Raw genomic sequence first — 13,983 nt, forward strand, 5'->3', positions numbered from 1 at the left:
TCCATGAGCCTAACTTAGATTACTTTTTAGTTTTGATATTTGGAATCACTGTATTACTGAATGTTGAGAAAAAACTTAGAACATTTAAAAAAAAAACATTGTTTTTGAGAATTTGCATGATGATTTCTTTTCTGAAGCTCAAGCTAAAAAAGCTTGATTTCCGGCTTCTTGCATTGACTGACATGGCATACATTGATTTGATAGGAGATAGCATGTTTATCAGAGATGTCTCCTGGCGTATATTAGTGTTTCTTTATTATTGGTTCAGGAGACAGTTATCTGCATAAGTGAGACAACATGTTAGAGCTCTTCTCTTCCTATGGATACATTATTCATGACATAATAGGCAATTTGAAAAGAATGTTTCTGTTGACAATTTAAATATCTTCCTCTTGTGGGTGTATATTGATAGTCTTCATAGTGAATTAACTTTGTGTGATTATTGTTCAAATACACATGCTCTTCACATACTTGGTAAACATACTTTAGACAACACTGTTTATTCAATGTTTAGGTTGTAGGTTCTCAGACTTTTTGGTCTGAGAATCCTTTCATATTTTTAGTTGTCGAAGGCCTTAAACAGTATTTGTTTCTGTAGGTTGTATGCATTAATATTTAGTGCTTAGAGTTTAGAACTGAGGAATAAAAAATTACTAATTTATTTGAAAAATAGTAAACCTATTACATGTTAACATCAATAATAACTGCTCTGTAAAAATAATTATATATTCTTAAACCAAAAATAGGTAACACATTTTGTTAGTTAAGATGAGAATACATTTAAATTATTAATTTAGGAGTCATTTGAGGTGAGCCTATGTTTCAAATTATGGAAAATGTTAAGAGTTTATGCTAATATACACTTTTATATAATAAGCTTCTTCATTTTAGTTTTGTTGCTTTACATTGAGAATCTTTTATGTTGCCTTGTGTTAATTATGTTTCAAAATATTAAATGTGCTTTAGAAGGTTTACAGTAAAGTGAAGAAATCTATTTTCCTGTAGAGCTGGTTCATTGATTTACTTTGTATTTTTAAAAGCTTTTACTTTCAAATTCACGAAATTACAGAGAATAGGATAATGAACTCCATGCATCCATCATCCAACCTTAACAATAATAGTGTTTTGCTAGTCTTATTTAACCTACTCTCTACTTTTCTTTTATGAAATATTTTAAAGCAAGTCCCAGACATCATATATCAAAGTTGGTGGTATTTATTAAAATGGTATATTTGTCATAGGTAAAGAAATAAGTTCTTTAGCATAGGTCCTCAAACTATGGTCATGGTCCCATGGACTGGCTGCCTGTTGTTGAAAATGAAGTTTTATTGGACCTCATCCACACTCATTTATCTGTTATCTGTCGCTGCTTTCATGCTACATGACAGAGCTGAATATTTGTGACAGAGACCATATGGCCTATAAAGCTGAAAATATTTACTATATGGTCCTTTACAGAAAAGGTTTACCTGATCTTAAGAAGAAAGCTTTATTTCCTTTGGTCATTTATACTTAGAGGTTCTTAGTGCATTTGATAGACTGCAGGCCACTTAGGAAAACAGAAAAAAATAAAATAAAAGCTAAATTCAGCACTTTCTTATTAAATACTTTTGCAAACATCTTCTCAACTAATATGCTTAAGCTGGATTCAGAATGCACAAGTTATTGTTGGCTACAGCTTTGGAAGAAATGTACATTTTCCTTCTATTTCAGACCTCTTAGAGAGGCCACTCCTAATAGTTACATTCATCATTTATAGTTTGAAGTTATTTTTTCCCCTTATGAATTGCTTCATAGAACAGGAAAAAAAGGGCCCAAATTGGGGGAATCCTTTTAAATTTACCAATATTTTCTCTTGGTAAAAGATTTTTAGGCTTTTGATTATATAAGAAGCAATATACATTTATTTCTGCTTATTTCATACGTGGAGTGCAGACTTAAATCTTCGTGTTTATTTTGTGTTGTAGAAATTTATTGTTTATCTCCCCACCCCTGTTTCACAGTTCTGTTAAGCCTGTTTGTTTTGTATTACTGTTTTTAATCCTTTATTATTACTGTCTTTCCTAGTCATTCACCATTAATGAGCTGTTTTTCTCTTGGCTCCCTGGCCTTCAAATAAGTAACAATATTGTAGTGTCATTTCCAGGGGAATAGTTTCACTGAAAGATGTCTAGTTGTCAAGCACAAACAAAATTGTCATCTGCTATTAAACATAGAACTGGCAGCTGGTCTGTACTACTGTTAGACCTTGGGTTGACTATATTTTAAGTTTGGGTTGTAAACAGTACAGAGAAGCATTCTTTAGGAAGTGCTTCTACAGATTGGAAACTAAAGGATTACCAGTCAAACAGTTGCCGGAGTGTGGGGGATGACAGCAGCTTTCCCTTACCTAGTGCATGTAACTCAACACGTTTGCTACATGCTTCTTATCACAGCTCTTTGAATAACGTGTGCTGGGAGGATCCAGAGGCTTTTCATTTTTAAGTTAATTGAACTCAAGTGGTCTGTAAATTACAAAGTGAAATCTCTTCAGTCTACATGGCAGGTATTTTAATATATTTCTTAAGAATTTTGATTAAATGCATGTCAAAGAGTTCTTCGTTAGGCTTTTCTTCTTTATTTTACTCATTCATAGATTTCTTGCTGTGTTATATTGCCCTGTTTTGGGTTTTTGGCCTGACGATGGTACCATGTTTTACTGCTTGGTAGCATTTAGTGATTCTCATGTGACTAAATTAGAAAATGATCTTGTGTTTACATCTTACTTACATTTTGTAAGAATTCTTCCAAATGAAAATTTCATCCTTATTTAAAAATCACAGATTGAAAGGAATTTTTTTTTTTAATAGATTTTATTTATTTATTCATGAGAGACACAGAGAGAGGTAGAGGCACAGGCAGAGGGAGCAGCAGACTCCCTGCAAGGAGCCTGATGTGGGACTCAATCCCAGATCCCGGGATCATGCCCTGGGCTGAAGGCAGACACTGAGCCACCCAGGCATCCCTAAAGGAAATTCTTTTAATCCTTTCTTAAATATACAATAAAGTTTACTCTCTTAGCTGTACAGTTCTGCAGGTTTTGCATTTTTAAAAATCAACATTTATTGACTCCTTCTATGGCAGGACCTAGTTACTTTCATAACAGTGTAGCGTAGCAATAGGGAAGAGTTGTGGAGACACATAACTGTCATGTAATAGAATGAAAAATCAATTTTGTGGTAGTACAAAGGAGGGAGTGATTAACTTTGGAGAGTAAGCTTCCTGAGGTCTGTACTTCTGACTCCTTCCTGAAACGCCCATTAAATATTCTGTGAACATCTCAAACTTACTATGTTTACAACTGAACAAAAAGTTTTTCAATAAGATTTGCCTCTCTCCCTGAGATTTTTTGGGGTACATAGCAACAACCATTTATTATTCCTTGCTGCATTAGAGGAGGGCATAGCTGTCTATGTGTAATGGCATCATTTGGCTATTATTTAGTATTTTGAAGTTAGGAGCTGTGTAAGAATTAAGACCCCATGGGGATCCCTGGGTGGCTCAGCGGTTTAGCGCCTGCCTTCAGCTTGGGGCGTGATCCTGGGGTCCTGGGATCGAGTCCCGCATCGGGCTCCCTGTGTGGAGCCTGCTTCTCCCTCTGCCTGTGTCTCTGCCTCTCTCTCTCTCTCTCTGGGTCTTTCATGAATAAATAAAAATAGGATCTTTAAACATAAAAAGAATTATGTTTCCAGGTCTAACCTCATGTTAATCTAACTTTAAAGAACCTAATAGGGATGCCTGGGAGGCTCAGCAGCTGAGCATCTGCCTTTGGCTCAGGGCATGATCCCGGGATCCAGGATTGAGTCCCACATCAGGCTCCCTGCAGGGAGTCTGCTTCTCCCTCTGCCTGTGTCTCTGCCCCTCTCTCTCGCTGTGTCTCTCATGAATAAATAAATAAAAATCTTTTTAAAAAAAATAAAGAGACCTAATATGCATTAAAGATGTTTATTCAACTGACACAGGGTTTCTTCACATATTGTTTCCCTGGTGCATTTAAGTTTTTTAGAAAACTGGAGAAAATTTTTAGAAGATAAACAGTGCTAACAATATATTACAACTTCAGAGATGCTTTAATAATACTGATAATAGTGAATGCTTGTATAGAGCATAATGTGTACCAGACACTGTCTGAATACTTCCATATACCATTTCATTTAACCTTCACACAACCCTTCCATATACCATTTCATTTAACCTTCACACAACCCAGTGAAGTAGACCCTGTTATTCATTCCCTTTTTGTAGATTAGATGAGGAAATTGAGACATAAAAGTCAGTAACTCACAAAAATTGCCATTATAGTAAGTGGCAAAACCTATATTTCAGCCCGGTAATTCCCTCAGAATCCAGGCTTTTGATGTATTATGCTAAACTACATTTCAGCCAATCAAACTTTGATTTTGATTTAGGAAATTGAGTTTACGAATCAGTGTTTACTAATTTATGTGTGATTGGTGTACTGTAATGAAGTAATATGAAAACTGAATAATTATAGCTAATTAGTGTCACTAGTAACGAGGCCTGATTTTTATAAAAAGTTGTTATTTTCATATTATCATAGCATTTATTTCAGTTTCCTATACCTAATCACCACATCTTTTTAAGCAAGGCCATGTCAATACCTAAGAGAAAGAATAATTTTTCTTTAAAATGTGTATTTGTTATTTATATGCTCCTTATTGGATGCTTATATTTGTGATCTATCATAATTTTGTATATAAACATAGCTACATTGTTGAATTTTTAAATGTCTGTTATACTTTATCACCATTAATATTTTACATTAATTTTTGATAAATTTACAGTAAAATATGTGGATAAATCTATCCTTGTACTTTTTGTGGAATCCATCTATTTGGAGTATTTTAAGATATACATTGGTTTATAAATACAACAATAATGAGGAAAATTTTCAAATTATTTAAAATTGGTCACTGTCTTTCCTGAGAGTGAGAAAATGTGTGAAAGCTGATTGAGAACATAAAAAGTGCCATGTTACTGAAAGTTGGTTATACTTAGTTTCTTCTTAGAAATGAAATAAGGAAATGTTTAAGTTGCTATATCCCAAATGAATTAAGTGCTTGAACTGAAAAAAATGTGTCATAAATGGGACAAAATACAATTTTGAATTTGTCCTGAAATATATCAGTTATCTCATGCAAAGCAAGCGATGAGGCCTTCGAGTTTAGGAGAGTATGTCTGTAATTAATTACCAGGGAGAAAAACATGTTGCGCAGTATTAGAAATCAATCTGTAAAAATTGGGGGATGGTCATTTTGATAATTCTGTAATGAAAATCCTTAGTTATATGGGGAAAAATAGGTGTCACTTCATAGGTCCACCATTCACAATTGCAGGAAAGTTGCAAATTATTATACTGGAGAATGGGAATACCAGTTCTGAACTAATTTGATGGTAGAGCCAGGATCTAGCTGATTTGTAGTTACTTATTAGAATTCACTTATCTTTAGTACACACATTTCACTGTGTTCCTAAGTTCCTACATAGACTCTGGCTGAGGGTGTTTTGTAGCATATGGTTTATGTATAGTATTAATTTTCTAAAACCTGAAAACTTATGAATTCTGAAATATGTTTCTCAGGTAAGGGACTTGCATCTACCTCATAGGGTTTATGTGATGATAAAATGAGATACTGAGTCAAAGCACATAGTTAACTGTTCCTGGCACCTAGTAAACAGTGTCCTGTTAGTTCTTGCCATCATCTTTTAAAAAATTTTATCATCAACCTATGATTAGGAAGCTTATAAAAAATGTTTCGAGTGCAGGAGGGAATGTTTGCAGTTTTATGGGAAGAATTTTTATAATTACAGAGAAAAAAATGAATTTTCTACATTATAGCCTGCTGTCCAGTAGAACTTTCTGCACTGGTGGTAATTTCTATTTCTTTGTTCTCCAGTATGATAGCCACTAACTGTTTGTACCTACTGAGTATGTTAAATGAGCTAGGCAACTGAATTTTACATTTTATTTTAATTAAATTTAAATAGCCTTATGTAGCAGGTAGCTACATATTTGACAACACAGAAGAAATAGGGAAAACATAAATTATACATGGACTACTACTTTTCTGGGTTGCTTATATTGTTTTGAAATTAGGAAAATAAATTTTATGTGTTATGTCATTTTTTTGATTTAATACTTTTAAGTAAATAAATAAATGCTGTCACCAATTTACTTTTATTTTGGCTGTCATTGTCCCATAGTTCTTTAAAGATTTGGGGATATTAATTTTTCGTTACTTTGGCAGGTAAGATTTGGAGGTTTAATACTACATTCATGTTCCATTTTTTGGAAAGCACAGGCAATACCGAAGTGTGTTAGTTTCTTAAAAATGTTTTTTTTTTTAAATTTTTTTTTTTTTAAATTTTTATTTATTTATGATAGTCACACAGAGAGAGAGAGAGAGAGAGAGAGGCAGAGACACAGGCAGAGGGAGAAGCAGGCTCCATGCACTGGGAGCCTGACGTGGGATTCGATCCCGGGTCTCCAGGATCGCGCCCTGGGCCAAAGGCAGGCGCTAAACCACTGCGCCACCCAGGGATCCCCTTAAAAATGTTTTTTTGTGAATTTACATAATATATTTATGCTTAGTCTCACTGAAAGTCCCTTGACTATAGCTCTGAGTATATTGTATTGTATCGGATTATCATGCCAGGGTGTGTAATTGAGTAACAACACTGTAGTTTTGGGTCCTCATTTTCATTTAAGTTTGTAGAATTTCAGAGGGAGAAGCAGAGGGAGAAGCAGGCTCCCTGTGGGGAGGCTGATATGGGACTCGATCCTGAACTCCAGGATCACGCTCTGAACCAAAGGTAGACGCTCAACCACTGAGCCACTCAGGCATCCCATGGATGTAATGCAAAAATGCATGAGAGTTTCATACCTAGAGAGAATCAGAACTGTCCTCAGCAAACTTAAAAATGGTAATGAAGCCCTGGATCCCACAAATTGTCAAAACAAAAAGAGATTCGTTCTCCTATATTAAAAATCTACTATTGGGGTGCCTGGCTGGCTCAGTCCATAAAGCATGCAACTCTTGATCTCAGGGTTCTGAGTTCAAGCCCCACGTTAGGTTTAGAGATTATATTATATTATTTATTTATTAAAAGATTTTATTTATTTATTCATGACAGACACACACAACACACACAGAGAGAGAGGGAGAGAGAGAGAGAGGCAGAGACACAGGCCTTTATATATGAGGGAGAAGCAGGCTTCATGCAGAAGCCTGATGTGGGACTCGATCCAGGGTCTCCAGGGTCAGGCCCTGGGCTGAAGGCGGTGCTAAACTGCTGGGCTACCGTGGCTTGCCAGAGATTATTTTTAATAAATAAATAAATCCACTATTCTTTTACACAAAATTACACATCTTTTTTAATTCTAAGAGTCATTTACATTCTTTATCAATAGAATTCATTTTAAGGAGAGAATCAACACATACTGTAAATATCAAATTTTAATTTCCTATCTGAAATTACTAACCACTTTCTGATATATTTCAGTACTGAAATATATTATTTTAATTATATAAATAATATAATATAATTATATATTATATAAATCATATATATTTCAGTACTGAAATATATCTGCCTCTCTCTGTGTCTCTCCATGAATAAATAAATAAAATCTTTAAACAAAAAAATCCAAAGTGAGAATTGACTTATTCTGTGATGTATTTTAACATGTTAATATAGATACTACTATGTGTGTATATGTTTTTGACATGCTAAAATGTGTCACAAAAAATATATTGGTAAAAAAATATATATTGGTGTGAGTATGCCACCTTTTGCAAATGTATCTTTTTTGATATCTCTGTGTAGATATTTTAAACATTTTAAAATAGCATGTGCCTTTTTAAAGATACTATAGTCATTAGGTTTTCTAATTGGTGTAACTCTTTTTTCCTGGGACAGAATAAATAGAATTCACAAACCACTGTTCTAAGGAAGAGAAGTGAGAACTGATCTTTCATCTATTATCTCTGTCTGCTTTCTTCCTCCTTTTTTTTCTTGGTTTTCTCTCTCTTGAAAGAACAATGGTTTTCCACTGGTGGTAGGGTTTCCTAGCCTTTTGTCACTTTTTCCCTATTTCTGTTTTATGTGGGCTGATGACGTGTATTTGATAGGGTAACAGTATACTAGTAATATGTTTCTGCCAATTATAGGTTAAATTTAACTTTTTGGGCTAGTCTGGCAATCAGTTGATACATATTTCTACAACAAAAATAACATTCTTTTTGTGTGAAATTACTACTCCCAATCAGCCAAACTTGGAGTACAACTCACTTCTAAGTCAAGTACTATATTTTTCTTCTTCTTCTTCCAATCTAGAATTTGGCTTTAATAGTATTTTGTATACCTTCTAATCCTTGGGAAGGATGTGAACAGAGATAATATTTGTGTGTGTTATTTTTAAAAGATTTTATTTACTTATTTATTTAAGAGAACGCAAGAGAGCACAAACAGGGGTGAAGGGCAGAGAGAGAGAGAGAGAGAGAGAAGCAGACTCTCCGCTGAGCAGGGAGCTCCATGCTGGGCTTGATCCTAGGACCCTGAGATCAGGGACCTGACTGAGCCACCCAGATGCCTTATTTGTTTTTAATATGCAGTGAAACTTTACTTCTCTGGAATTTATAATAAAATATGTTTTAAAGGACAATAATGCCACATATAAATGATTTAGATAGCATGATATAGTGGAAAGGATTGTAGATTTGCAACCAGAAGATTTTGGTTCACTCCTGCTTTGGTGAGTTTTATATGTTAATAACAAAATCTGCCCCCCCTCCCCCAAACAAAAAACCACCCCTAAGACCAAGGAAATGTTATGGATAGAGGAGCTGTTATATCAACCTTTAAAATTAAATGTCTTTATATTTCCTTATTTTAGAAGCATGTTATTTTCTGGAAAAAAAAAATCAGGAGATGAAAGATCATAAAGAACATTTTAAACTCACTGACTTAAAGTACTATTAATGCTTTGGTATTTATCTTTCTAGTTCTTTTCCAATGCATATGGAAAATAAATACTGAAAAGCCCATATTATAACTGCTATTGTATAACGGGCTTTTATTTATATAACATCATAAGCCTTTTCCATATTGATAAATATATGGCATTACCTTTATAGCTGCAATAGTTTGTATTCTATTTCAGTGATCTTGTTAAATATATCATGTTCTTTCTAATATTTCGGTATTACGGATAGGATTGTAATGACCTCCTTTATATATGGATTTATTCCCCTCCTTTCTTTTCTCCTCCTCTTCCTCCCACCTACTTTATCTTTTTCTCTCTCTTTAGTCTGTGTGTGTTATGTGTGTGTTATCTTTGAGCATGTGACTAGATATTTCATTAGGACTAATTCTTTTAAGGTTTTCATCGACCTTCCATAAAGGCTTTAGTGAACTGTAATCCCACCAATAGGATGCGTGTGTGTGTGTGTGTGTGTGTGTGTGTATGTATACATACCTTGCCAGTATTGAATAATGTGACTTGTATTATTTATTTATAAACAAATTATGTATGTTTTCACTTATTTGTATGTAAATTAACATATAATTGAAGTAAATTGGCAATGTTATATAATTTCAGGGGTACAACATAATGATTTAACAGTTCTTTGTATTACTCAGTGCTTACCAAGATAAAAGTGTAGGTACCATCTGTCACCATACAACATCATTAGGGTATTATTGGCTATAATCTCTATGCTGTACTTCTCATCTCCATGACTGTTTTATAACTGGAAGTTTGTACCTCTTGATCCCTTTTATCTGTTTGCCCATCCCCCTCTGGCAGCTGCCAGTTTATTCTCTGCATTTAAAAGTCTGTTTTTTTGCTTGCTCATTTGTTTTGTTTTTTAGATTCCACATATAAGGGAAATCATATGGTCTTTGCTGGACTTATTTCACTTAGCAATACCTTCTGGGTCTACCCATCTTGTTGCACATGGCAGGAATTCATTCTTTTTTGTGACTGAGCACTATTCCATTGTATGTACACACATACAAAAAGAAAAATGGTATCTTTTTCCATTCGGCTGTCGATGGACACTTGGGTTGCTTCCATACCTTAGCTATTGTCAGTAATGCTGCAGTAAACATGGGGGTGCATATATCTTTCCAAATTAGTGTTTTCCTTTTCTTTGGGTTAATACCCAGCAGTGAAATTACTGGATTATATGATATTCCTATTTTTAAGTTTTTGAGGAACCTCCAAACCTTCTACACAGTGAGTGTACTGATTTGCATTCCCACCAGCAATGCATGAAGGATCCTTTTTCTTCACATCCTTGTCAACACTTGTTTTTTGTCTTTTTGATACTAGCCATTCTGACTGGTGTGTGGTGATATCTTGTTGTGGTTTTAATTTGCATTTCCCTGATGCTTAGTGATGCTGAAAATCTTTTCATGTGTCTGTTGGCCATCTGTATGGATTCTTTGGAGAGATGTCTATTCAGGTCCTCTGCCCGTTTTTTTAATTTTTTTTTTTTTTTTAGTGTTGTATAAATTTCTTTAATATATATTTTGGATATTAACCCCTTATTAGATATATTATTTGCAAATACCTTCTTCCATTCACTAGGTTGCCTTTTGGCTTTATTGATGTTTCCTTTGTTGCAGAAAAGCTTTTTATATATTGTTGTAGTCCTAATAGTTTATTTTTGCCTTTGTTTCCTTTGTGTGAGGAGACATATCCATAAAAATGTTGCTAAGGGTAATGTCCAAGAGATTGCTGCCTATGTTTTCTTTTTGGAGTTTTATGGTTTCACGTTTCACATTTAGGTTTTTAATTCTTTATGAACTTATTTTTGTGTTGATGTAAGAAAGTGGTCCAGTTTCATTCTTTTGCATGTAGCTGTCTAGTTTTTCCTATACCAATTATTGAAAAGACTATCTTTTTTTTCTCATTGCATATTCTTACCTTCTTTGTCATAGATTGATTAACCATATAGATGGGTTTATTTCTGAGCTCTCTATCCTGTTGCATTGGTCTGTGTGTCTGTTTTTTTTTTTTTTTTTTTCCATTCATGAGAGAGACACAGAGAGAGAGAGAGGCAGAGACACAGGCAGAGGGAGAAGCAGGCTCCATGCAGGGGGAAGCAGGCTCTACGCAGGGAGCCCGACGTGGGACTTGATCCCGGCTCTTCAAGATCAGGCCCTGGGCTGAGGGCGGTGCCAGACCGTTGAGCCACCCGGGCTGCCCCTGTGTATCTGTTTTTTCACCAGTACCATACTGTTTTGATTACTATAGCTTTTTAGTATAATAGCTGGAAATCTGTGATTATGGTATCTCTAGCTTTGTTCTTTCTCAGGATTGCTTTGGGTATTTGAGAACTTTTGTGGTTTTATTTGTATGTGCTTATAAATATGTATTTATATTTATGTATTCATATGTATTTTAAATATACTGTTATGAAAGATTTATTTCAGTTTAGTTTTTAATTGGTAATACATTTACATATTTAAAATAATTATTCAGTGAAAAATTTTCCTATTTCTGTTGCTGGATTTTTTTCTCCTTTTGAGTGACAATTTTTATTCTTTCTTGTGAATTCTTCCAGAGTTTATCCACATTTAACATATGAGTATATTCTTATTTTTTCCCTTTTTTACACATGGAGTACCATGTTATAGATACTTTCTTGTATTTCTTTTAAAAGATGCATCAGGAAATTTCTGCATAGCAACATAGACAGGAGAGAGAGAATGTGTTTAAAGTCTAGTATTCTGTAGTTGGGTTACTGTTTGATGAACTCTGAAGCCTAAATAAACACAGGGAGCCCCTTATTAGGAAACTGAGGCAACTTCTAAATGACTTACTTAACTCAGAAGAGGTAATACAATTTTCATAAAAAGCAATCTGTAATCCTTTACCAAGACAGAGTCTTACAGTTTGTGGTGTGTGTTTGTGTCTGATATAATTTACTTAAGTTCTTATCAATTTTTAGTTATTACTGTGCTACTTAGTACTCTACCTTCCCCCTCCCAACTTAATATACTGTAAACAGTTTTCTGTTATTTGGCAGTTATTTTATCATATGGCTTTCTTTTATGGTATCAATCCCTTGTTATTGAACCATCAGTTATTTCCAGTTTTTTCACTATTATTAAATTGATGTTGAGCAGCCTGGGTGACTCAGTGGTTTAGCGCCTGCCTTCAGCCCAGGCATGATCCTGGAGACTCGGGATCAAGTCCCACGTTGGGATCCCTGCATGGAGCATGCTTCTCCCTCTGCCTGTGTCTCTGCCTCTCTCTTTGTGTCTCTCATGAATAAATAAATAAAATCTTTAAAAAAAAGGTGATGTAATGAAATCTCAGTACCTGTTACCTTATATTAAAGTCTTAGAAGAATTTTTGAATCTAAAAGCTTTCTTGATAGCAACTTCCTAATTTTTCTTCCAGGAAAGTTGGACTGACTGACTTTTCCATCAGCAGTTATGAGAGTATCCCCTTCTATCTCTCTCTCTCTCGTATTTAATAGTTGTACTATTTTACAGCCTTTTTTTTTTTTTTTTTACTACTGAGTTTGAAAATATTTTGATCATATAGATTTCTTTATTTGTGGGCATTTTTTCATATTCTTAGCACAGTTTCACTAGGTTCTTGTTTTTTCCTATTGTTTACTGAGGCTTTTAATATATTAAAGCCGTTGACCTTTTGCTGATCATATATGGAAGTCTCCCCCCCCGCCCCCCAATCTTTTGGTTTCCTTAAGATTTGTTTATAGTGAGTGATTTCTTTTCAGTATTTGAGGTTTCATTTTTAATGTGGTTAAATCAGTCTTACACTTCTTTATTGCTTCTGCCTTTGACAGAAAGACCTACAATTTTTGTATATGTCATCTGGTATTTATATTTCAGGTTTTTCATTTCTACAGTTTAATATTATCCATTGTTTTGTTGTATAGTGTCAGGGAGGGTTCTAAGTTAAACAGTTTTTAAATTGGTTTGCCGGTGGTCTAACCACCACAAATTACATAAGCTTTCCTTTTCCCTCAGAATTGAAATGCTACCTTTATCAGATAATAAATTATTATTTTCGAGTTTTCTGCTTTGTTCCATTGAATTGTTTCTTCCTTTGCCAGTACTGCATTACTTTAGTTATTATAGCTTCTTAATATGTTTTACAATTTGGTATTAGAGTTCAGGGTCATCTGCATAATTTTTCTTTTTAAAATATTTCTTGTCTCTTTTCCTATTTTTATTCTTCCAGATGCATTTTTAGGAACCATTTTATCAAGTTCCAAAACAAATTTTAAGTGCAAATTTTAAGCAGTTTCATTTTTCTTTTCTTTTTATGCTTTTTGCTGTATACTCAAATTTCAGACATTGGTCTTTGCAGTCCATTTTACTTTTAAAGTTGATTAATGACATAATTTTACAGTTAGAAAATTTATTTGAAACAACACTGGGTAGAAACTAATGACTGCATTGGTTAACTAGTGCATGATTAGAGAATGAAGAACTTCTCTGTTTTCTTTAATATTTGTTTTTCTTGCTCAGATGTACAATTGAGCTGTGCCTGCAGCATGTAAAAATCAGCCACACTATCCCCTCAGTTTTAAATTATGCACTTATTGTTTTATTTTGAATGGTGAGCATGATTGGAAACACAAGACTAGTTTAATTTTTTTATAGGTATGTGAAACTGTATTCTAATGGAATTATTTATATATAAGGGTGTCCATGCACTATAAATTATAGAGAATAAATAGAGAATAAATGTATTTAATATATTCATCATATAAATATATGAGGTAATTTAAGCCTTCAAGTCAATTCTATTTTGACCAATTTAATGAATGTATTTTATAGTATATCTTTGCACATTTATTACTGTGTATAAACAGAATACCAGCTACAATTTCATCTTTTTTACACAGAAATTTCATTGTGAATATCATGTGTAGC

General features: G+C 33.9%; 2 protein-coding genes across 13 annotated transcripts in view; one reads left to right on the forward strand and one right to left on the reverse strand.

Annotated features, from left to right (window-relative positions):
* RUNX2 (RUNX family transcription factor 2) overlaps positions 1-13,983 on the reverse strand; it is a 220,174-nt gene that overhangs the window by 178,334 nt on the left and 27,857 nt on the right. The window lies entirely within an intron of this gene.
* The window catches only part of SUPT3H (SPT3 homolog, SAGA and STAGA complex component), a 602,245-nt gene that overhangs the window by 14,419 nt on the left and 573,843 nt on the right, over positions 1-13,983 (forward strand). Inside the window, exon 2 of one of the 9 annotated variants that reach the window (XM_072832818.1) lies at positions 2,436-2,545. The exons of the other annotated variants lie outside the window; for them this stretch is intronic. The gene's annotated coding sequence lies outside the window, so the exon portion shown is untranslated. The remainder of the gene's footprint in view (positions 1-2,435; positions 2,546-13,983) is intronic. 9 annotated transcript variants of the gene reach the window in all.

This window comes from Canis lupus, chromosome 7 (assembly GCF_048164855.1).
Source record: "Canis lupus baileyi chromosome 7, mCanLup2.hap1, whole genome shotgun sequence".
Lineage (NCBI taxonomy): Eukaryota > Metazoa > Chordata > Mammalia > Carnivora > Canidae > Canis > Canis lupus.